Source organism: Lissotriton helveticus, chromosome 6, assembly GCF_964261635.1.
Source record: "Lissotriton helveticus chromosome 6, aLisHel1.1, whole genome shotgun sequence".
In the NCBI taxonomy this organism is placed as follows: Eukaryota; Metazoa; Chordata; class Amphibia; order Caudata; family Salamandridae; genus Lissotriton; species Lissotriton helveticus.
Genome location: NC_136067.1, coordinates 472,461,477 through 472,487,433, shown reverse-complemented (window position 1 = coordinate 472,487,433; position 25,957 = coordinate 472,461,477). Strand labels below are relative to the sequence as shown.

At 42.1% G+C, this 25,957-nt stretch overlaps 1 protein-coding gene across 1 annotated transcript in view; it reads left to right on the top strand.

The window, feature by feature from the left end:
• Positions 1 to 25,957, top strand: part of CSMD1 (CUB and Sushi multiple domains 1) — a 4,503,734-nt gene that overhangs the window by 147,668 nt on the left and 4,330,109 nt on the right. The window lies entirely within an intron of this gene.

Sequence of the window (25,957 nt, the reverse complement as noted above, 5' to 3'; positions counted from 1 at the left end):
AGGCCATCCATGTGGCGAGACTAATTGCAGTGTGCTGACCCGTGCAGCTCTGAGGTGTAACGCGAAAGCTTGCCACAACAGTGCTCATTTACAAATGATGGGCTGCTTAGCCTGGCCTGAGGAATGGCTATCACAGCCCGCCATGGCTCACCCTCTGTAATCATTCCCTGCGCAGCTTTCTGAAGACACGCGTTACCCTAGTAAGCATGAGAATACCAGGTTTCCGAGGCTCATCAGTGCCTATGCCGGCATTTTCCTATGTAGCAGATCTCCTAAGATTCGCCCAATGACCGTGACTGGCCTGTGGGTGAGTGAGGCCCAGGGAAGACGGGTACATTAGGCCTGGGTGGAGTTTGAAGAGGTCTACTCCGTGGAACTCTGTGAAGTGCCACAAAAACTCTGCAGCGCTCTGTGAAGTTCCGCCAGTGGCTGAGTCTAATAAGTCACGAGATGCTAACATTGATTTTAAGTTCCCGGAGTTTGTACTGCACTGTAAAATCAGCGCAAACAGCACTCTGTTGTTTCTCGCAAGCACTTGCCAACTTAACGCTGGTGAACCGTGTTAGATAAAAAACACTGCTCTGCATCAGTTTGTGGAGTTTTGCAGAAGTCCACACGGAGTGGGCAAAACTCTGTGAAGTACATCGGCAGAGCGGAATTCTTCGCCAAGCCCTAGTGTACATGTTCCAGATTGGGGCATCCTTTGTCCTGTTGTCAGGTGGGAGCCTCTGCGGAGCACTTTTGTTGATGAACCAGGAGGCATTGTTCCTTTACTACCTTGTCGTGTGGAACCTCAGTGGAGGACCCCAAGGAAGGCGTGGGATCACCTCCAAAAGGCTAAGCTTTTCTATGTGACTGCTACCATAATGACTCCTCAGAAATTACAGAGAAAGAGCTAATAGGAGCGCAGGTGTTTCGGTGCCCTATTGTCACATATTGAAATTCATGTGTTTTTCTCTGACAAGCCTGCATTATTTGCACTACGCATGTAACCCATATCGTTTTGATCATGTGTCGATCATGATAATGAGAATTATCTGTGGATATACATGTCTGGAAGAATATATGCTGCATTTTTATCATTTTGGTCCTCGTGTGTTTATAATATAGAAGCCATTTGATTATATAATCCTGTGTGGGGTTTCTTTTGTGGTGTACTTGTGTTATTTTGTGAGTGTGCTTCACAAACACTTTACACATTTCCTCTGATGATAAGCCTACTTGCTCTGCGCCAAGCTACCAGAGAGTGAGCACTTGGTGTGTATCTGACTTACCATGACTAGATTGGTGGGTTTTTCCTGACTGCGGTGCATGCCTCAGCCAACCAGAAACCCCATTTCTACCACAACCTCTCCTACACCAAGCAGATCTCTGTTGGATCATTAAAGGCACCTTCATGCTATGCGCACTTGCCACAAACCTCTGATAATCACAGTGCAATTCACAGGATCACTATGTAGCCTTTCTGGATAAAACCCACTCTATTTTGAACTAATGGCAACTTGGCACACTGCTCACGTTGATACATTTGTGCCCTGCACATCTAAAAATAGAAGACTCTATATGAGGAGTTCCTACTACAATACTAACATTAGCCATAGATTGCAAGGCCAAATGGATATGACTTGTGTAAGCATCGTTTTGTTCAAATAGACCTACACAATATCACAGGAAGAGTAAGTAAACAAATAGAGGGCCTGCCGGTGCCGATTCACATATACTCCAAAAATGATAAAAAATCAATGGAAAAGCAATAAGGAGTAGAGACGAACATCACAATCCAATGCTGTACAGGTAAATCATTAGCCACATCTAGTGGAGTTATTATAATACATATCACGTTCTTGGGACTGCTGTTAAAGCAACTGTAATATAATATTGGACAATGAAAGATGCCTAAATCTGTTCATAAACAGGCACTTTTAATGAAGAAGCAGTAGGTTACACCGATTACCTCCCATCTATAAGTTGATTTTTTTTATACATATGCAAAGCATGGAAAAGTGGACATAATGTTGGAAATAATAAAAGATAACACTGGTATTATACCAGTGAAGCAATACAATTTATATTTTGAAAACCGTCATTGTTTGACCTACAATTAATTACATTTCCTTTGCTTCACTTATGCCCATAAATTAAACCATCAGGCTGATAATTGGCAAAGCCCACACAATGATTGAGGGTTGTTTATTATCAATGCCGTTTGAAAAACCTGCAAATGTTAATGATATACACAGCAGGCTTTGTAGTGTATGAGCAACTAATTAGCATGTTTACCATTCATGCTTTTGTGCCGTGAGAAGATTTTGCAGAGATGATTTGCCACATTAGTGTATTTTTATTTTAAGTTTGAAACGTTTTTAAATTCGTAAATACACAATGTTACCTTATTCATTGAAACAAAACATGTACCCATAGATTATTCACGGACACGACACCAAATTAGGAGGACCGATGAAGTAAGTCTGTTTCTCATCGGCAACGCCAATAGCTGTGGCTTTAATTTGCTACAACCTGCATTCATGAAGTTGCTTTGCTCACCTTCATTCAGATGGTCAAACCTCCCATCTTGCAAATCAGACAGGCATACCTCTGACCCTTCACTCTCAGGGAAATACCCCTAATCCAGCACTCATAGAGGAACGCCCCAGCACTCACGGTACACTGAATGGGCTCACCATTCACCCTGCATTTACACAAGTACGCCTCTTTCACAAAATTCACATGGCGACACCTTTCTCCTTGCACTCAAATGGACACACCTCTCATCCTGCACACACAGCAGCACACTTCTCACCCTCAACTCACAAAAGCACATTACTTGACCTTCACAAGGGCATACCGGTTGTGCTACACTTAAATGGACATTCATCAGGCACTCATACAGACAGACACAACCCAGCACTCACACAGGTACACCGAATGCACTTACCACTCACCTCGCATTTACATGCGGTATACCTCTTACGCTGAATTCAAACGGAAACAAATTTCATTCCAGCCTCCCATGGTCACAACTCTCATCCCACACTCACATGGGCTCATCCGTGAAACTCCACTCACAGAGGCACAGCAATCATCCCGTACTCATAAGGGCACACCACTCTAATGCGCTGAAAATGGCAAATCTCTCAACCTACACTTCCAGAGGCATACCGCTCAGACTTTTCTCACACAGGCACACCCCTCATACAGGACTCATAGATGCAACCCTGCACTCATGGGGGTGCACCAATAGTCAACACAACTCACAAGCGCTTACATGAGTGCACCACTCACCCTGGACACACATGAGCACACCTCTCACCCTGCACTCACACAGGCACATTGGTCACCCAACATGCTTAACGGGACACAGCCAGTGCTTAATTTGAGCCAGCTGATGCTGGTGTGACCACTATCCCTAATTAACAGGGATTGGCACCTATTTTACCGCGAGCGACAGACTCTGACTAAGAGCAAGAGATAGAAAAACTAAGTGGAAAGAAGATGGATGCGAATGACTTAAATACCTTCACAAAGTGAGAAGGAACAGGTTGCAATGGTTTAAGAGGAGGGTTCTGTTAAGTCTATCTTCATTTTGTTCCAGGTCTCAAAGTTAAGACAGTCCTATTTGCAGGGGCCACCACTGAATTCACCCTGAGATCACGCCATTTGCTGTCTTTTTTGTCATAATAGTAGCAGCGCGAACTGTATCAACATGGTGACTCCTATCACGCAATCTGTCATTGTTGTGCTCTTAAAATGGGTGTTGTTATTGGTAAACTTATTGATATCAAGATATTTATTTTATCAACTTCAAAAGGATAACAAAACACATGGGGCATGCTGATTTGCAATTGTTAAGTCCTACAGTTTAAAAACAGGTCTTTCTAGCAGTTGTCAATTCACAGAGCAGCCATCACATTGGAACATTGTGAAACCCTTTCTCACACATCTGATTCAATAACAGGTGTTTGGCTTTTACAAGTTACACGGTGTTTGAAATGCTATATATCCAACATTCCCTCTCAATATCACCATAACTAAATAGCCATGCAGACAATGAGCCATTGGGAGAAAATGTTCTTTTTTGTGTCGTCTTCCACATTTTTCCTGTATTTTGTTGCAAGGTTTTAGACTAAGCACACTGAACACCACTATCCAGTGCCCAGTGTATGTGGCTGTGTATGTGTTCTTACCCCCAAAACATGTAAACATTCTCTAACTCCTAATTGGCACATCTAACTCTCCTAAAAGGCTATAGTTTATAGTGTAGAAACTATTCCCATGAAATGAAAAGCTAACTGTCACATGTGGACTGCAGTCATTTGTGTGCCATCCACTAATGTGACAAGAAAAACATTGCTTCAGGCCTATATCTGTAACGTGACTGCTGCGGTTTCAACCTGCAGCGCAATCTGACCTATCAAATAACCCTTTTAACAGAGTTAAAACTCTTTCCTTTTTAATTTTAATGTCACCCCCTATGTAGGCCTAGTAGCCCTCAAAGCTCTGGCTGCTTATCCGGTTTCAGTGTGGCCTTCCCAGATACATCTTGCAACTTTGCACTGCAGGAGAATTCTTACATTCTGAGTTCTTAAATAAAAGAGACTTAGGCCCCCATTAGGATGACGGGCGGACTTTGTCCGCCGCCATCCCATCGGAAAGAGGGACTGCCCGCCTTAAGGGCGGGAGTCCCGATGTGTGCATTAGGATGCGCCCGCCACAGTGGCGGGCGCATCACTCATTTTTAACATTGTGGCGGGCGGTGCTCACTGCACCGCCCGCCACAATGTTAAAAATTTATGCATGCATTTGCATACATGAAGCGGCAGGGACCGCGCAGTGCCTGCTGCTTCGTGTATGCAAATGCAGGGGGGTACCACAGGTACCGCCATGTGCACCCCCCACCTCTCCTTCACTCTGGGGGCCCACAGGGTCCCCCAGAGTGAAGACCGCATGCCTTTCGTTTCAGATTGGGCCCATCATAATATGGCTGGCGGTGTCTAATAGACACCGCCACCATATTAAACCTTTTCCGGCACGGCCGCAAGGCGACCAGGGCGTAAAAGCGGCAGACGGTCTTTCTGTCCGCCGCGGTCCCCCCCGCCATACTAATATGGCGGAGGGGGAATTCAGGAGAGGATGTCGGGTGAATTGCCCCCGCCAGGCCAGCGGTGGCTACCGCCAGCCTGGCCGGGACAATCCGCTCGACATCCTAATGGGCCCCTAAGTCTCAACAAAGAAATCTTGATGGGCAAAGATGTGAAAAGTATCTGGATGACAAGCAGATTTCCTGGGGTAGAACATTTTAACTTTTCCCTCTCTTATCCAACGAACATACTGCTTTGGGAGGACTTCTTTGGATACCATCTGGAAACTTGCCCACTGAAGAATTTTGACTACCATTTTAGAGACTAAGTACTAAGGCGAAGCCTGCTTGGTGTATCTGCCCCTGCTCCATTGTGGCTTGTCGCTCCTAGGTTCTGGTCAGGCAGGAACAGTGATTGATGAATGATGCTTCACTTTTTCTTATTGCTTTTTGCCTTAAACCTTTACCAATTGATATCTCTAGTTCCCTTTTTTGGATTTTTGAAGTTTGTGTGTCATTTTACTCATTAAATCGTTCACTTCTTCTATCACCAGGAGTGGAATTTTCATTGTGCTGTGTTACGTTTTACTGTTAAAAAGCTTTGTAACTTCTTGATGCTTTCCACACTTTCTCTAAGTTAAGCCTGTCTGTACCATAACTGGGGGTTGAGCTCAGCTTTAGTTTATTGACATCTTTGCCTAGATCTAACAGGTTAGTGACGTTAGTACTTGTGAGGGACTACTATACACCCCAATTAATAAATCACTGTCTTACTGCCACCATATGCAGTCTGTTTACATATGATGTATGAGAACGGTAAAGGCATTAAGTTGCAGTACTGTGTGCTATCTATATCTTTTCACCGGTGCATATTTTAGCTTGTGCTTGCAGGTCTAGGCCACCAGCACTCCTTTTTGGGGATCATTACTTATTTTACCTCATCGGACATTGTATCTAGAGTGTAGTGTTGTGTGAGTTTGTACAGAAGGAACGCTTTTGGCTCCTTACTGTGACTTAAGCATTAGAGCATAGTGAAATTAATGCAGGTTTAGAATGTGGAGTTCGGGGTTACACACAAAATATTTAAGACGTTATTCTAAGCTCTTTATTTAGCACAGTCATTGGTGAGTACCCGGGCTGGGGAGGATGTTACTAATGGCTACCAGATAAGGGATAAGTAACCCAAACATCAACAGTGCTCTTCCAGAGAGTTTGCTGTTGTCCACCAAACTGCTCATGCATGCCACTTGGGCCTCCTCGAAGTGTGGAATCGACGTTTGACGTATGTCGAGTCTACGCACAGCCCCAGTTTCTGTAGAAAGCATTTGAAGATAGTGAAAGCTTCTCTAAGAGGTTTACACATCACTGGATGAAAACTTTCTGGGAAGGCTGCAATGAGAGGTATCACGCTCCACAGAACTCGCTGTACATCAGATGGAGTGATAATGCTATACGTGGGTGCACCATGGTTTGGGAAAAGCTGCAGAGTTCAAGATAATACTGCAAACAGAAGTTCTGTGAGACAGATATCAACCAAGTGTCAGACAGTGCAAAAAGACACCTAAAGGCAAATTGGTACAAGAAATGGTCATCTGCTTACCAGTACTGATTAAAGAGAGTCATCAAGCCACAGTGCTGGAGGGAGTGATCCCAGGGAAAAAACCTGGGATGTGCTTGCAGAGCCGTCCATACCCAAGCAACAGCTCACCAAAGCTGCAGAGCGGGGATCAGAACATCTCCAAACAGCTCCAAAGTTCAGTAAGCTGAGATTGGTAATCGAAATCATGAAGGTTTGCTTTTCTAATGGAGACCAAGAAAGAGGCCAAGTATCATGTCATTATAAAAGATTACCTCGAGGCCAGCACGTTGCAAGGCCTCAGAGATGGTTTGCATAGACTAGATCACCAGAAAGCATTGGAAAGTACTCTACTGTCTATATCTGTAAGTCCCCCAACTGGTAACACTGACACTGACTTCTTGAAACCACAACTGTCATTTGATTCTTCCAAAAAGTTAAATATTGGTGATAGATGGACTGCATGAATAGAGACACTTAATGATTTAATTGATGAAATAGAAGAAGCAGACAACAAGATTATCAAGTACCTTACGAATCTTGCCGGTGACGGTGTAAAAGAAGTCATAAAGTGCCGCAAACTGACAAAATTACATACAATCAAATGAAAGCAGCTATGAATCTCAAATTCAATTGAATGCCGAATGTAAATTCCGAAAGGTATATCCTCAGTCAAGAATGACAGAAAGGTGGTGAGAAAATCAACAATTTTGCTGAGAGACTGGATACGCTCATCAAACATTGTACATTCAATTATTTTAATGATGAGAAAGCTATATGCCTCAGAGTGATTGACGGAAGCTTGTCAGACTCATTCTGACGCTGAGAGAAACTCTTAGTCTTGAGCAAGTTCTTCACTGAAAAAGAAGTTGTGGTTCAGGTGTCGATTTTTATTTCCACATGAAGGTAAATGTCCCATCACTGGGCAAATTTGCAAAGGCAGTGAAAAAGAGAACCGTTTTGTAATGATTTGCAAGGTGAAGTAAAAAGTAAGTGCATTATGGCGCGAAGACACAATGGCAGCCCGAACGTTCCAGAAGCGACGTCCGATGCACGCATATAAGGCCAAGCAACCACAGCAGCTGAAACAAATCAACACCAAACCCAGACAATCGACATCTAAATTTTCGTCAAATAGTTTTTCAGTCTAAACGTCAAGTAAAAGTGAAGAGGATGGTTGTACCATGGCGATGTTTACCTCAGAGAAACTTGTGCATGTTGGACTGGCCACCTGTGAGAAAAAATACTGGTCCAAGAAAAGTCAACACATCAAAGCCCCAAAGTCATTGAAACCTTGCCTGAAAATCATACTAAAGTTCAAAGGGTGTTCCATACCATTAGTTGATAGTGGTGCACCAAAAAATATTGTGCCTGAGGAGAAATATAATGAACTGTCTCCAGTACTCCAACTTACACCATCGATGCCACTAAAAAGTCAAGGCTCATTTGTAGCAGTGATGACACCCAAGAAAACAAATGGACAAGCAACAATTCATGTACTTCAAGGTATGACACCAAGCGCCTGTTTACACAGCTTAAGCACAGCTGCTGATATGGGACTGATATCTGTGAACTGTAACATGAATGCTTATCGTGAAATAGTACTTCAATGCCTTTCGTTGTTGCATAGGTTGGAAAAACTCAACTATGAAAGTCCAATTGCACATTAATGAGGACGTCCGTCCTATTGCTCACTGACACAGACTAATCGCTTTTCACTCACAAGAAGCTGTTGAAAAAGAAATTCAATGATTGAGCGTTCCACTGGTCCAAATTCATGGGTTTCTCCCATAGTGGTTGTACACAAAGAAGACAGTGAAGGAGCTGTACGCATCTGCTGGATATGTGTCAAGTTAACAAGGCCATTGAAAGAGAATGATATTAAGGTCCACACATTGATAACACAATTAAATGGTGTTAAGGTATTCTCTCTCCTTGATCTGATGAAAGGAAATCATCAGTTGGAACTCGAGGAGATTTGCAGGTACATTATAACCTTTTCTACACATGTTGGTCTGTTTCATTATTATAAGATTATTTTTTGGTGTGCCATTAGCTGCAAAGCTATTTCAAGAAGTCATTTGATGGATCATACAACATCTCATGTATGCTTTCAATTATAATGATGACATATTTGTTTTAGGGCTACTCAGAAGAAGCACAACAAAGCTCTCACTTAGGAGTGGCATGTGCTTGCTGATGCCGGTTTCACTTTGAATGCAGAGAAATGTGAGTTAAGACGACAAAGTTAATCTTCTTTGGCCATATCTTTTCTGATGGAGACATGGCACGCGATCCAGTTAGAATGAAAGCGCTGACAACTGCCAGTCCCCCACAAGATGTTTCCATGTTACATTCATTCCTTGGCATGGCCAGCTATTGCTCTAGTTACATAAGAGACTTTGCCATTGCCATTGCCCCATCAAGAAACTTGACAAGTTTCTTTTTTTTAGTCATATGAATGCGAGAAAAGCTTTCAGAAAATAAGCAATTCAAAATGCTCCTGAAATGGCATACTTTGAACCCAATCTTCATATTCAGGTTGTAGTTGACGCTTGCCCTGTTGGGCAAGATGCCATCCGTGCTCAGCACAGTGGACCCCCAAATTCTCTACAATATTGTGGCATATGGAAGTCGAAGTTTGTCTCAAACTGATATTCACAGTCTGAGAAAGAAAGCTTAGCAGTAGTGTGGGCTTGTGAACATCTCCACGTATTCTGGTGTGTGAAGCTCTTCACGCTGGTGGCATATCATCAAGCATTATTCACTATCTTTGGCAACCCAAAGGCAAAAATGCCCTCTCACATTTAACATTGGGGTCTGCTATTGCAAGAATACAACTACAGCATTGTGCATTGTCCAGAGAAAGTTCAGAACACTGCTGACTACTTCTCCTTAGAGCCTCTACAATGCCTTGGCATTGATTGTAAAATGTATAAACGCTACCTACATTTTATAGTGAAATCAAGCACACCAGCAACACTTTAGTTACAATAAATTGTAATCGCCATGAGTTAAGATAATGACATGCTAAAACTGAAAGACATTATTAAACATCAGTCTTGCTACCAGGACCCTCGACCTCTTACCAGTGATAGTGAATAGCAAAAGTTTAAAGATGTCAAAGATAAACTGCCCGTTACTCAGGAAGGTATTATTCTAAGATGTTCAAGAATTGTCTTTCTGGAAAATCTGCGACAACATTTAATTATTCCCCCCAAACAAACTCTTCAAGACTAAGTCTGGTTTCCAAAGCTCGATGAAAGAGTTGGAAGGAAATAGAAGGCCAATCATTTATGCAACTGCCTGCCACCAAAAACTACTCAAGACACCTTAAACATGTCAGAGTTGCCAATGGATGCCAGGGAAAGAACTGCCATTGACCTTTCGGTTCTCTTAACAATGGACATAACCTCATGGTGATCATTGATGAATCCTACCATTTTCCCTTGAAAGAAATTCTCTCATATCTCACTCAAGAAAGAGTTATCGAGAGACTGAACTGCATCTTTACAATTTGGGTTGTCCCTGCGATTTTAAAATTGGACAACAGCCCATGTTTCAACAGTCGAGAGTTCAAAGACTTTCTCAATCTTCTTAATGTGAAGCATCAGAAGAGCACACCTCTTTGGGCACAGGCTAATGGACTTGTCAAACGTTTCATGACTACCCTTAAGAAAGCTGTCCAGCGTGCTCTACTAGATAAGCTCGACCTTAAAACTGTCTTAAATTCAACTCTTTTAGCTTACCATTCAACCCCTCACTTGACCACAGGTGAAAGCCCTGCAACATTGATATTCGAGAGAGCCATGATGACCAGGTAACCTCAATGGACTAACAGAAGATCACATACTGAGAAAGAAAGCCACATGAAAGACTTGGCTCTGAGGAGAAAAATGAAGGCATATGCAGAAAAGCGTCAACATGCAAAAGACGTTACGCCCGCTAGAGATCGAGCGCTTGTTCGTCAGCATAGAACACAGAAGTCTGATACTCCATTCAATGCTGAACCATTGCCTGTTGTAGAGATCAAAGGACACGTGGTGACTAGCCCAGCTTCTGAAGATGTCCATTACGTGACATTAATTACATTTCTGACATGTGGATGATCGCTCATCAGGCACTGATGTCACTGTAGAGATCAGATCTGAAGGACATTTGAAGAATCCCTGAGTGCTGCTGCTTCTACATCACCAATGACTGTCCCATGTTTCTGAAGACACAGTCGGAACGTGTGATCAAATAACAACGAGCACTCATTGAAGAGCTATAAATATATATTTATATTTGTAAAAAAATGATTTAACAGGAGGGAGATGCAGTGTTATATAAGTTCGAAATAACAGACCCCTTGTGGCTCCTGATTGACTCTGTAGAACTGTGACATAAGCGTTAGAGCATAGTGGCATGAATGCAGATTTAGAATGGGGAGTTCGCAGTTGCACACAGAAGATTAAAGACAACTTATACTAAGCTCAAATTGTGGAGTAGTCATTGGTGAGTAACCCGGCTGGGGAGGACGCCATAGACACTAACAAAATGAAAAACCCAAAAGGGGCAAAGGAGGACGAAAAGAAAAATGGAAAAATCTTAGTAAACAGGGAAAGTGGAGATGAAAGAGAATCTACAAGAGTAAAAGAAAAAGGCAGGATATACTTTTGGTGGATTGATTTGATAACCCTTCGTTCACAAGGAGCTCTGTGGGGGAAGATCATAATTAGGACATGGAGCATCACATTCTACCCACCTCCTTCATGTCCGACTCAAAACATATTGATGACAGACAAAAAGTCCCTGAATACTGCTATCAAATTGGAGTATTAGTGCAATAGAGTGACAAAAACGTGGAGGCTAATAAGTTAAATAAAGCTAGGAAGGGAGAGGTCCAGACATTCTTCTCATCGGATTCGTGAGCAACATCATTCTACAGCCAACTGCTGCTATGCCTATGGCTGTTTTCCCCAGACCAAAGCGTTGTGATTGCAGATTGACTATGGATGCAATCCAAGTGTATGCCTCGGCTCTATCACGGATAACACCATTACTTTTAATTCCATTTTACATGAACCACACATCCTCCCCCAGCACTCTCATTCTCTCACCTACATGCAGGGTAAGGACACAGAGGGGAGTGGTGAGGAGTGCACAAACAAATGAGAAGCCCATAAATCACCTGGATAGGAGGGGCTAGCAAGGGAGTTTTCATTGGTCGGGACATCCTTCAATGACATATTCAAAACATTCCTGCTCATCTAGCAGTGCAGACCAAGAATTCGAAGAAGCAGGACACCCAGTGAGATAATAAAACTCTCAGCAAATGAGATACATATTAACTTTATGTACACAATTCAAATCTGCATTTCTCCAAACATTGCTTTCTTATATGTACGAAGTATGTACAAAACATGATCAGGTGCAGTATTGTGATGGGTACTTTTTTTTACAAAAGTGAAATATTAGCTTTTTTTGTCATTCCAATGACATGTATGTTTCCTTCAATGAAGTCTCAGGACTTCCCTAAGCTGAACAGATTCATGATTTAACTTCTAATATATACAGACGACTCTTGCACATATACACAAAAAGCTCTTCAACCCTAATTACAGGATGTCAAAGTGTAATAAACAGCCAACAAGGTAAAGATAAGTGAATCAAAATGGAAGACTATGTAGTTAGGCTGGCACACATAATTGGTGATGGGAAGTCATTTCCTTTTGGGAAACAACTCACTGCAGAAAGTCAGATTACTGCATACTAGTGATTGCCGATATCTAGATAACTATTCAGATCAAGAACTACTCTTTCAATATTACAAAATGTATACTCAGCTCTTAATACCTCACCTGTTTGCATGATTAAAGAGTCCACAGACCATCCCTCCCTCCCTCGGAGAGGCCCTGATTGACACATTCCATGAGCCAGGCGAGCCTCCTGGCTTTTGTGAGTCTCACAAACCATTTTATTTACTCACTATCAACAATAACATTTTGATTTAAAAAAATCATGAATAGCTTATTAACCCTTCTTGTCAAACCAGATCAATCTGGCTTCATATCTGGTGCTCCACATCCAACAATTTGGGCATACTTTTTGTTGTACCCAATTAATTACAACCACGGTGGAACCTTATGGCTGTCCACTTGCACTGGCATCTCTAGAGCAGGACCAGATGGGGGTGGTGATCCTGCCATAATATACCACTGCTGCTGAATATATACAACTTTATAGGTGACCTCTCCAATTATAGATCCGGCCCTGTATGTGCCCCCCTCCCCTAATTTTCACTGTCCTTTTCTTTGTCACCAAAGCACTTGACTCTTTAAAAGTGTACTATTTATAAATCACACTAGACCTACTACGATGGAGTAAGTGCATTGCAAAGTGAGTTAAACAACTGTATGCTCAGTCCTCCGCCTAAATTCACCAAAAATGACAATGTATTTCACTAGAGGAATGAGACAGGGATTCACTCTGTATTTCCTATTATGTTTGCTATTCCTCTTGATTAGGGTCTCAGTTCCAGGTCCAGGAAATGTATGGATTTAATATATGTAGACATTGTGACTTCCATATGTCCAAGATCGCTATGAAAATATCTCGTCAACTATGCGATAGGTCCTGAAATTGTACTCTACTATATAAATTAGAGACTTCACAGATATGTATATGAGCACTGGGTGCTCTACAACACCAAATATAGTAGAAATTAGGAAGTCACTATCTCCCCGGTTCCCTAACCTTCTAAAATGTAGCTACACCAACTGGGCTGTCAAAAGGAACTGCATGGAAGCGTTTGATATATGAGTATTTGCTGTCTGACAAAAAGTTGACACCCTACAAATGCACCTGAAGTTTGTACTCAGCTGCATGAAACTCTCCTATCAAAAGTAAGAACATTCCTTAAAGATCTGCATATCTTACTTTCTAGGTGCCCTAGCTGAACAAGCACCAAGACAAACCATGGTGTTCTAGTACTAGGGGCATTTAAAGAGGGGGTAAATTAATCACATTACACCCCATAATATGCATTCAGAAAGACATGAAATAGGAGGCTAAAATTAAAGTTACCACCATGATTAGGATTTCCAGACCACATGGCCAACTCTTTACCTCAACGTGAATAGGAAGAGTTGGCAAAATGAACATGAAGCAAATATTACAAAGACTTCAGTGTAACATTTTACAATGGTCACAGAGTGGCATACAGCTTGAATACTGATGGAATCAACAACTGCAATATAGTTACTCCTGTTTTTACTTTTACTATGTAATAAACGTGCAAACATTTGTGATCCTAAGCAACTCCTGGCTTAAGTGCAATAAGAAAGGTTTGCCCACACTCACATTCACTCGTCCAGAATCCTACGGAGTACTTCCGTGAGCATCATCACCAACTGGTCCTCTTACCAAAACAGTACAATGTTAGGGCTACTTCCAATAGCAGAGCACCCCTCAATCCATGTATTCACTTCAGAGAGAAAATCATTCCGGGTTGCCAGTTATCTGGTTGGACATGGATGAGATGAGGCAGGGAAGAGTGAACACAATCAATGCATAGTATACGTTAAAGATAGAAATGTATAGAATGCAGCGTCCTTGTGAGCTGGAGATGACATTTGAGCTTTCTGCTGCAGTCCTAAAAACTTAGAATGGACTCCTGGACTGAGCAGTCACAGTTTATTAGTCACAGTTTATATTCGTCAAATTGTTCGGTCATAGCTTGACCACCTCTTGACCCTGGAGGACAGAAACATGAAGCATGGTTCTTTTCTTTGGTGCTGCCCCAATTAAACTTGTTGGAAGTGTGTAAAGGTGCTGCCTGAGAACTAAAGCACACTAGCTGTACATACTGTGGAAACACTCAATACATACTGTGGTGCTTGGAATGTAATCCAGGCAGTGACATAAGTAGAGCTGGATGTAGCAGCCTACTATGTGTTAGATTATAAACTAGGCACCAAAATAGGTATAATCCAGGTGCTGCTCAGATTCTTGTAGAGAGCTTCAAATACTGTTCTGATACCAAGCACCATAAACAATGCCACTGTCACTCTCAAGGAGCATGGGCCTGCACTGTCTTCACAACTCATGCCTCACACACATAAGTTCCCTGAAAAGGCTCTTGTACACTGAGCTACTTGTAGCTGGACAACTCCTTTTGGCTGCAGATGCACACTGTGGACTCCAATAATAAACAAGCAAAATGCTGTTCCCTCAAATTTCCTCTCACTCAAAACAATGAATGGCTGCCCTGTTGGCTGAACTAAGAAGTAAATTACAATGGTTGCAAAGTCATTGGCTAAAAATTAGAAACAATCTTAACAATGTGGTCATAACATCGCGTTACCTTTACATAGCTGTCATTACAACAACTGTGTTGTTACATCGCAATACATTACAACGCAAGTTGTTACAACGACTTGCTCTAGATGGCGCTATGAACTCAGGAATAGTGTAATTTACTATTCCAACACCTTCCCTACTGTTGCACAGTAGGGAAGGTGTTGGTAATTTATACTATTCCCAAGTCCAGCGGCATCTAGAGCAAGTCATTGTAATGACTTGCGTTGTAATGTACTCCGATGTAGCAATGCAGTCGTTGTAACAACTGTGTTGTGATGGTATATATTCGCTAAAGAAAAGGTGAGCCATTATCCATGTATGTATGCAATCTTGAGGACTGAATGAGCAGTTCAAAGATAGTCCATCAAAGCAACAGAGCATGGCTTGTAAAAGACAGGAAAACAGAGCAATTTGAAATACATTAGCCAAGGTAACCTAAAACAGCCTCCCATCACATGATGCCCCCATGACTGCCAAAAAAACAGGGAGCAATTTGAAATGCATTACAAAGAAAAAATTAAAGGAAGACATAATCCTTTTTTACTCTTATGACTCCTATAGTAAGATTGGCATTGGTAAATATGAACCACTCATTTCAATGTACTTAGAGATATCCGCCCAGGCGTAACACAGTAGACTGCATGTTTATGTGGAGTACTTAAGAAAATAAGGACAATATCTTCACATTCCATCCAGCACAGGAGACATATGGCTGTGATACTGCAGGTCAATTTTATACCCCACCCAATCATAAAGGGGCAGATTTACTAAGGTTTTGCATAGAGGTTGCATAATTGATTTGGCAAAGCCCCTGCCCAAAATACTTTTTGCCGTTTACTAAGCCACCCAAAGTCACTTTGCATGGCTTTGAGTGGTTTAATAAATATAAAGTAAAGCAGGGCAGCGCTATGCTCTGCCTTGTGTTTCACCTTGGATTAGGAATTCGTTCCATGGGTGCAGCGTGGATGTTTCAGGGCATTCACCTCTGCATTTTGGTGTATTCCCAGGTATAATAAAGCTAATAAACCTGGGAATGAGTCAAAATGCTACGCCCTCCCCAGTGAGCCGTAACAAGGAGAATATGTTTAGTTCTAATTGTTACTTCCTCTTTCTTTGTGTTTTGAATTCTGCAGCACACATAGAAAGAGGAATATGCCTCTAAGGATTGTTCTTGTGCAGGGAGGGATTCCTTCCTGCACAAAAAAAATCCTGCCCCTGCACAAAAACTATCCTGCCCACACAACATGCACTCTTGAACCATGGTGCAAGAGTGTCTGCATTGGTGCTAGGCAGCCTCAAGTGCACCACCCACGAAAGAGCTGAAAAACGCCATGTCATAATGGAAATGACACTTTTCAGCTCTCTCCAATTCAGGCAACGCAGCAGAACTTGCCTTGCTGCACTCCATTGTGTGAATACTAACTAAATCTGCTTTAAAGTCCATAACAAAAACTTAAGGTTTGGATTCAATATATTTCAGGCCCTTACTCACCACCAACTTCCTTTTTTCATCGAAATTCATAATTACTTTAACAAAAACAAAATGTTAGATCTTGTAAATGTGTTGTCATATTTTATTGTCTGTTGCATGTAAAGTATGAGAGAACAATAATATGAATTTAAGAAATCACATTTTCTGACACACATGTAACAGTGTTGCAGAAGGTACCAATCCAGCATGGTACGTGTATTCCTGTATTTTTTAGATAGTTTCTTAACTACCCCAGATTTGCTTTGAATAAAGGGTCCTCTATCCTGTACCATTAACCTGTACAGGCAGAGGAAAACTTATATGACGCAGTGATGTTTGAAAGACTGCTGAAATTACTTTGAAATTGTTTTGACTGCTGTCTGCTTTGCTGTGCATCAATCGACTAAATCTCTACCTGGAAGTTATATATTTTCATTAACTCCCAAATGGTTTTGACATTTAGAGTGTGGAAAATAAAAGTAAAACTATTCTTACCTACTAACAATTGCACACAATGTGAAATTACATATAGTACCAGCAATTTGTAACACCTTGGATTTGGGCTGTTAGTCGTATTTTTCAAGAGATAAAGGGCGATATATACAAGAAAATGCCAGAGCACGTTGTTACACTAAATTTGGCAACACAGCACTCCAACATTTTCAAAATGCAGGTATGCACCATATTTATAAAATGATTGGCGCACCCCTGTATTTCCCCAAGCGCTGGTGCTAAAAAAACTACCTAGCACAGGCACCCTTATGCCATGTTGCAAGAGTGCCTGCACTGCAGGGGTGATTGTTTAGTGCAGGAAGTGATACCTTCTTGCACAAGAACAATCAATAATGGCAATATGCTTTTTTAAGAACAAAAAACAAGGAGAAAGTAATAATTTATTGGCACTGCCTCAGCCTTGTTAATTTGAGCAGCATCAAAAAGCAATGACTGTTGTGGTGGAATGCCCACAGCAACACCCATTGTCCAAAGCTTTGCAGCAGCAGACTGTGGTGGAAAGGGGCATATTTACAAGGTGGAGTTAAAGCCATGTTAAGTAGCTTAGCACCTGTACTGCATTTGCCATTTTACACGTGCTAAATTACATGTTGACCTCGATTCCATGCAATGCTATGATCTTCCATTTTGTTGCATCGCACTTCCATTTTGTGCTGCCTTGCCCTGTAGTTACACTTTAGCAGTAACGTAAACATGTTTTTCACGTAAACCAGTACAAGTGGGTGCGAGGCATCTCATGGGGATGCCTCATGAGGTTATGTTGTATCTTCAGAGTGGTTTCGTGCATTCCATACTTATCTCTAGGACAGAGGAAGGATGGCCGTGCAAAGCTCCAAGGCCGCAGATAGGGAAAGGAATGTCTTTTGCCTTGGCACAGCCCAAGCGGAATCTGGCCAGGTCTGTCTGGGCGGGTCTGATGCAGAGATGGGACCAGCACCTGTGAATAGATGGCCGAGAGCACCTGCTAGAGGCATCTCGAATAGGTTGATTTAAACTATAAAAAGCGGTGTCAGTGGGGTGGAGCTCAGGAACTCAGTCTTGGAGTGGACGCACTTGCGGGACAACTTTGGTGCCCGAAGAGATTACCCCCTGAGCCTCGGTCTACGGGTTCCCGACTTGGTGTTCAGTGCTTGGCCAGGGATGTTGAAGTCTCCAGTGCTGCAAATGAATCTGGTGAGGTGCTTTGTACATTAACTGTTTATATACCTGTATTCACAGTTTCATATTTATGTATATAGTGTGGTGTATTCATTGTTTATTCCCTTTCACTCGGTGCCTAAGAATTTATTAGCTTCAGTGACTTATTGCCTTTGCCTACAATATTAATAAAGCTTATGTTTCACCTCCAGAGGAGTGTTGGAGTTTCTGTGTTAGTAAGTGGTATGCGTAAGTTCAGATTACGCAAGTGGGCAAAGCAATACAGCGCCACCCTGTAAATATGAGGAATGGAGCAATACCAAAAGAGTGTCAGAAAAAGTGAGGCTCCGGTGGCGTTAGGGGCTTGTAAATATGCCCCTAAAGTCACACATGTTTGGCCAGATTGACTATTTGCGTTTGCTAAAAGTGCAAATCAGAAAAGTCTACAAATCCCCTTTTAGGAGTTGTTAATGTTTTATCAACTCCTAAAGAGAGATTGCAAATAAATACAGATTGAGTACACGTAAGGGGCATACAATATGTGACCCTTTTATATTCCCAATCGGTATTTGACATATCATCGTTTTGAACATTTAAAAAATTACTGACTCCTGAGTTGGAGTGATAAACCATTTGCAAAAGGGAAGGGGTCCCCTTAATCAGTGGGTTTCCTTATGAATGCTGAAACAAAAAAAAAAGGTTTGGTGGAAAAGGCAGTGATAATGAAAGGTGATCACAGACATGGTGACTTGCTTACCATAGGAGACTACCATCCCTGTGATTGCCACCAATTGGAGGAAACTTGAAATTTGCGACAAAACCCATAAATATATATAATCAGGTGGCTGGATTATGACCCACTCCGATTTGGAATTTTATTAAATGACCTATTAGAACATGGTCTAATTCATTAAATTCAATGCTAGTCACAAAAAGTACTGGTTGTAAATTGTGGCCATTTTTTGCGAACAGTATACATTATATCTGGCCACTACTGTTCAGCATTCTATCCATCATCTGTCTTTTTTGCATTTTTCCCAATAAGTCGAAAGGGTATGCCCAGACATGAGTCCTGTGTTCGCTATGCCACCAGTCTCAAGCTAGCCTTGCTGATTAAGGGTGATACCTCGAAACTGGTATTGGGATGCTTGTTGTTGCTCCAGGGAGGACCTGGCCTGGCAGTACGGGCTAGACTGTTCCCATGTGGAGCTGGGTCAAGACAGATTCGCATTTGGCTGGGTCCAAAGTGGAATGGCGTGGTGAGCAAAAAATCGATTGAACCAAGATCTGTGAATGGGGGGTGAATGCTTGATTTGTTTAGAATTCCTTCCATCATCTGTTATTTTGACGTTAGCGTATTGAAGTCACAATACAACTATTTGATAGTATGAGTGATATCATGAACACTGAATACTTGATTAAATGCCATTGTTGCATCAGGCAATGGAAAGATTACATTTAAATACATAAAAAGGAAAATAACGTAATTAGTATGCAAAGTTGTTTTAAAAGAGGGTCATGGACTATGCAAAAGTGAAATTAAAAGACTATGAGGGCTTGAAAGGAATTAGTTGATACATACATACATAAATATGAAGGTGACAGGAGCAAACAGGGTTGATATATGATTACTCCATGGTGGTGGAAAATCAAATGATGAGGGCTTTGAAATGCTTGACCCTACTTTACTGCTACTCACATATAGAGATGTGAAAAACATGAAATGGATGAGAAATATTGTACATTTGTCTGCAATTTTGTTGCACGGGTACAATAGAGATTGAAGCAGTAAGTAGGATTTTCAGGCTATAATGTCATCATCCTAGTTTCATTCTGTAGTGCATAAACTAGGGCAGGCTGCGCTCTTGAGGTCAATCATTTTGTTTTATGAGTTCTATTTGCTGTTAGGAATTCTTTGAACTTTTGTTAGTCCCACTGGTTAATGACTCCCAGGCCAGACTTTCCTTTACGTCAAAATAACATTTGGTTCCATTGGGCAACCAATTATTCATAACATGGTGAGACACATGTGTTGTTCTTTATTTTTGCTGTTACTCTTCTGCCTTTCATCTAGGTCATTTACTATTTACACCTTACTATCTTGCTTATGTTCACAGAATTCACACTTATGTTTGGCGTGAAAGTGGGAGCAACTGATTTGTATTCCCTAAAGGTTTTCTCAGTTCAGCTTTTGCAACCTGGTGCTCTATTGCTGGTATGACTATTATTTCATTATCTGAGGGCTGACATTTCCAGCAGAGACACTGAGATACGTTTCTATTGCAAGACATCTAACTTCTCATGTGGGGTTAAGGTTTGAGGGCTTTTTCCTACACTGATTATTCTGAGGATACTGGTCTTGAGCACTGGTCAGATCTTTGTATACTTCCTCAGCACATACTCATATGTTTATTGGATTTTTTCAAAATAGTATTGTACATAGACAGTCACTCGACGATAAAATATAAAGAAATAAAAAGACGAAATGAAAAAGAAAAAAAAATATTATAAAGGTAATATATCACAATCATATCACTATCCTTCAACACACTCAGTATACATATTAGATTCACATAAAGATTGTGGAAGTACTCACAGTAGGTAACCATCTGCTTGTGAAAGCCATGAGGCCTAGTCCTGCCTCTTACTTGTAAATCTTACTCCCTACTTCAGTGTGTCAAGCCATATACCAGTAGTGAGGAGTTTAATCCGCAGGCTCCAAAATACATGCCACAAGAGGAAATAGGGTTCTCAAGAGATGGCCTTCTAAAGCAGTAAACAGTATTCAGTGATTCTAAGGTTCAAGGAAGTGTTCCTAAATGCTTTCATACTCATGTAATTGATCATTCAACTTGTACGTCATTTTATCAAAGTGGACCAAGGTGATCATAGCTTTGGCCTGATGGAGTTTGTAGTGGGACCAATGCCAGTCATGGAGAAGTCTGAAACAGCTGAATTTCAGGCAAGTTTCATGGAGGCTCTTACTATGTAACCTGAGGAGATTGGACCGCTCTGCCTCAAAATCCCATTCTTGGTCAGTTTTAGGTATACATTTTTGATAATTAGAGCATAAAGATATGCCAGAGCTAAGCTTTTTATACGCACCCCAGTTCTCCAGGAAAGTATGCACAAGGGGAGGTTGCCCAGTACCACTCAGTATTTTCATAGTACAACCCCTCAATTAGTGGTATTTCCAAAATTGGTTTTGTGAGAGGTTGTATTCCTCACATAGCATCAGGAAGTCCTTCATGCTGCCATCTGCAAAAAGATACTGCATTACTACAATCCCCTGCGAGGCTCAATCCTCCCAGGAAAATGATCTGCCATTCAGCAGTATGCCAAAACGGTGCTCCAAAATGAAAGAATCTGTTACATGCAAACACATTATGTTAGCTATCCCAGATCTGAATTGAGTTTTGCAAGATATGGTTCTGGTGTGTTCTCAACCTGGCTCTCTGATTGTACACCACTTGTAAACCATGAGTTGCCCTCAACTAGGCATGCTAGATCAGAGCAGCAACAATTTCTTCCTGGTCAGATTCATTTCATAAGGGTAATCTGCAGTAATGGATATGTTCTGACTTTTGTAGGAGAATGGACCAAATCATTTAGAGACAGCAACCAGCTGTCTGGCTTGTTTATGCTGAAATATTCAGGCAATGATTGGTCCTGTGACAGCCTTGTAAGATGCACATCAGGGTTTGAGCTTGCGCGCCGTTTGACATTCTAGTTGTAGTTGAAAATTGAGGCAGTAATTTGAGAGAGTACAGTCATAAGGTATTGCGGCATGGATATGTTGCTGTCCAGCTCTGGGAGGACACAAATGTGGATATCGTTCTGTTTGCTCTGATTCTCCGACTCAGTCAACTTCCGATGCAGGCTCCAAACCTCCGCCTCCCAGTCCAGCGCATTGCAGACTGTATGCTCTAGTTCCGAAATACATTTTACTGAGTCATGAATTTGTGACGTATATGTGCCTTCAGTTCTGCATTTGGAGGTTGTGGAGGCTTTCGCTGCATCTATCAACATTTTAATCCGCCAATGAACTTTTGAATACTCTGAACTGATTCTTAAAATGCTGCCCTGTCTCAACCTTTTCTACACTTTTTAGAATGTTAACGTCTGGCCGTTTTCTGTCAGACCTCAACAATGATGACACTTCCCCAGCCAGCTTACACTTCTCATCAGACATACCAGAAACCCCGACAATCACGATCAAATAATTACTAGTGACATCCTGCCTCAACGAACTTTTAGCAAGAATACCACCCTTTTAAAAAAAAAAAATATTTTGTAATAACGATTTGCCTTTTTAATTGTCATGATTTTAATTAATCAAACAATACATTTCTTTTCAAGCATTTTAATCCCTTTAAATGCAGCTATAAGCATTTCCGGTGAGATGTTGGCCATATCGGTCTTGTTGGGGGATGTGCACCTTAGAAGGGTTTGCTGGCACTCCAGAACATGTCAATTGGTGGGATGAGTTGGATATCGACATTTGAAGTGTTGGAATTCCAGCAAAAATATGGTAAAATGCAACTGAAAATAGTTCAAAATTTAGAGGAAAACTCACTAATGCCTCAAGGTGGCCATCCGAGTGTGGATTCGGTCAAGACAGTGGTACATAATATGCAGGAGAAACCAAACAAAGATCTTGCAGAAATCACCTGATAATAACAACCTCAAGAGAGGAGGACATTATCTTTATTGCCAATACTAGAGGAAGTCATAGCCTAACATTCAGGTCAGAGTAAATCAAAATGGCGATGTCCTATGGCACTGAAGACATCATCATAAGGTGTCCATTCCAACATAAATGGTGACAGTTTGTTAAGACTGGTGATCCATCAGATACAGGAGCCACATGTGGGTTCTTCGCTGCTCCTTAATAATGGGCTTGGGCAGAACAAAGGTACATATAAGGGGGGGAAGGACAGCAAGGCGGCTTAGTGAACCATTGTGACTTATGGCCCTCTGCAGCACCAGCACCTCAGCACATCCAATGGCATTACCCTTGGGGTAACCACATCATATCAGTTGAGCAGAAGCTGCAGAGCCAGCTCATTGCAGGAACACTGAGATGCCATTGGGATTCACACAGTTGCGGGAAGCTACTGGAGGTGTTCAAGCTGTTTTTCCTCTTTCATCAGGCTTAGAGAAGAGTGGCAGGTCACCACGAAAGCCCCTTAAACAACTTCAGTCACTCAGAAATATATAATGTAGGCATCTGGGCCCTGGAGTTTCATGAGAACTTTCCCATCATGCTGCTGGTCAAGCTCCAATCCCTCAGCTTGTTCATCATTTCAAGTAGGCAATATGAGTTATATTTTTTGTTTTTCCTTTGACAATCAAAACTTGGATTGTGATAACTATGATGACTATAGAATGTCTCTTATTTCTTTCAGATAAACTGTCTTGGAGTAAAATAGAACATGTATCCCGATCATTCTTTGGACAAATGTCATGCCGTGTCAAATAATAATAATAATAATAATAATATCCACATTTGTAAAGCGCACAATCACCCGTTAGGGTCTCTAGGCGCTGGGGGCCATCGGGAAGATTAAGCAAGCTATTGCCCAGAGTCACATGGTGCTGGGCTAATCTGCCGCCGGTGCCGGGGATCGAACCGTGATCCCCAGATTCCGGAGTCAGTCGCCCTGGCCGCGGCGCCACACCTCTTCCCTAAGAGCTACTGATCTCCCTTTGGCTAGGCAAAACCAGGAGGGGAGGATGTGGCCGCTGAAGGGCGTCAGTGGGGCCTCATATGCTGTGGAGGCAATCCTTTCTAAATGTCCTTGCTAATTTAATTGAGAAGTGATAGGATACTCGGTAGTGGGGAGAGGAACATGGCGGCGGTAAGGAGCTCCGGGAGTAGCACAGCACTTGCAATGGAAACAAGCTGAACACAGAAAAATTACCCAGTAAAGAGGTAGCACTTGCTTAAACCCAGTATGGACTACTCCGCCTGATACGTTTCTTTCCCTTTCTTTTTTGCCGGAGACTGTATTTTATTCGAGGCGGCTGAGGCACAGGGCGGTGGCAGCGACGGCGGATGCGGACGGCGGACGCTAGGGGCTGGGAGGCACGGATGGGTCAGGAGGCGGATCTTGCTACCCTTCAAGGTAAAATCGGTGTGTTTATATGGGCCACAAAAACCCGGAGAATAGAATGGAAAAAGCTTAGGAGAGGGTTAAAGATAGGGGGATTGGGCTTACCTGACCTACTTTCTTATTGTCACGCTTTTACATTTTAAAAACTTAGAATTCTGGCTAATAATGCGGACTCTTCCTCTCTGGGCCTCTTATTTCAGGCAATGCTACATAATGTTCTGCAGGGACAGGAGTTTTTCCTTTATAAATTTGGTGACCCCAAGTTTTACAAAAAAGTCCGACTTAAGACCTTATTGGCTGCACTAAATAACTGGGGGTATATTAGGAAAGTTTTGAGAATACCGTATTATATGGCACAGGCCCAATTTGGGGTTCCCCAGGCACCCCTAAATGCCTTCAGGACCAACTGGCATAGCCACTTAGACTAGCAGGTATCAGTTTGTGGTGATATCTCTGGAAAGATTCACAACTTATCAGCTGGGAGTCAATTTCAAATGTAACTAGTGGGACACTAACAAGATTTAAGTTCTATCAGCTATCCGCATGGTGGGCAAGGCAGTCGTGGAGCGACAAGGATCTGAATACGATCGTTGATTCTATCTCTAGAACGGGTCCATGGAAACGTGAAGTATCATTCTGATACGGGGCACTTATGGATGCGGGGGATCGCCTGGATTCGGAGGTGGGGAAATGCTGGGGCAGTGTGTTCTCAGAAGACTGGGATGGGTTGCGGAAATTCTGGTTTGATTCTTTTATTATGTTACATGCAGTGGTTAAACCAGCTACCCTCAGGAGGAATCATCTAAACACTGCTTATAGAGTGTACTGGAATCCTGGGAAACTGTCTAAGGTGACTGCAGGAATCTTCAACTGCCCCAGATGTAAGTACCCAGCCGCGGATGACCTGCATATATTTATGGATTGCCTGAAGATCGGCTCTTTTTGGACTGAGGTATGTGGTTTCCTGGAGGACGTGCCACTTAAGCAGATTGAATTAGGTGCACGGTTAATCTTTTTTGGTCTTCTGCCGGATTATTGTACGAACGCACCAGCCTCGAAATTTGTTTTTTATGTAATAAACATTGCTAGGAGAGAAATGTGTAGAGCCTGGAAATCAGAAACTCCTCCTTCCTTTGCGGACTGTCTAAGGAACATCATCATGATTAGCCAATCAGATATGGCCTGCGATAACTCTAGTGCCAATAAGATCTAGGCGGCTCTAGAGGCCTGGAGGGAGAAGTAAGATCAGTCCTATGATTATGCCAGAGGTCTGCCGGTCCAGTCCTCCTTAGAAATATACGGTCTCCCAGGTGTTGTGAACAGGAGTGGGACCAGGCTACAGCCGCACCTCTGGGTGAACTCTGCCTTTCCTTTCAGGCCCTACATAAGGGCAGTCATCCAATGGGTCTGTGCGAAAGGCATGGAGGAATCCCATCTAGAGCGTTTCTGATGGCATGTATGAGGACAAAAAAAATAGAAGTGATAGGATACTCTGCTCACATCTTTTAAAAACCTCAGATCTTCATTGAATTTCTCTTGCACATTTTGAATTTTTAACTTGTACTTGTTTCCTGGTCTGCTTCTCACTTTGGGTTTCATAGCTGAATTTTTTGGTTTTTCTAAAGATTTCCTGTCCTACCTTTCTTACAAATGTCATCAGTTTCTAGTGATGGATGCCTACAGGCTGTATGCAACTTCCTTGAATTTATCATTTCATTGATCAT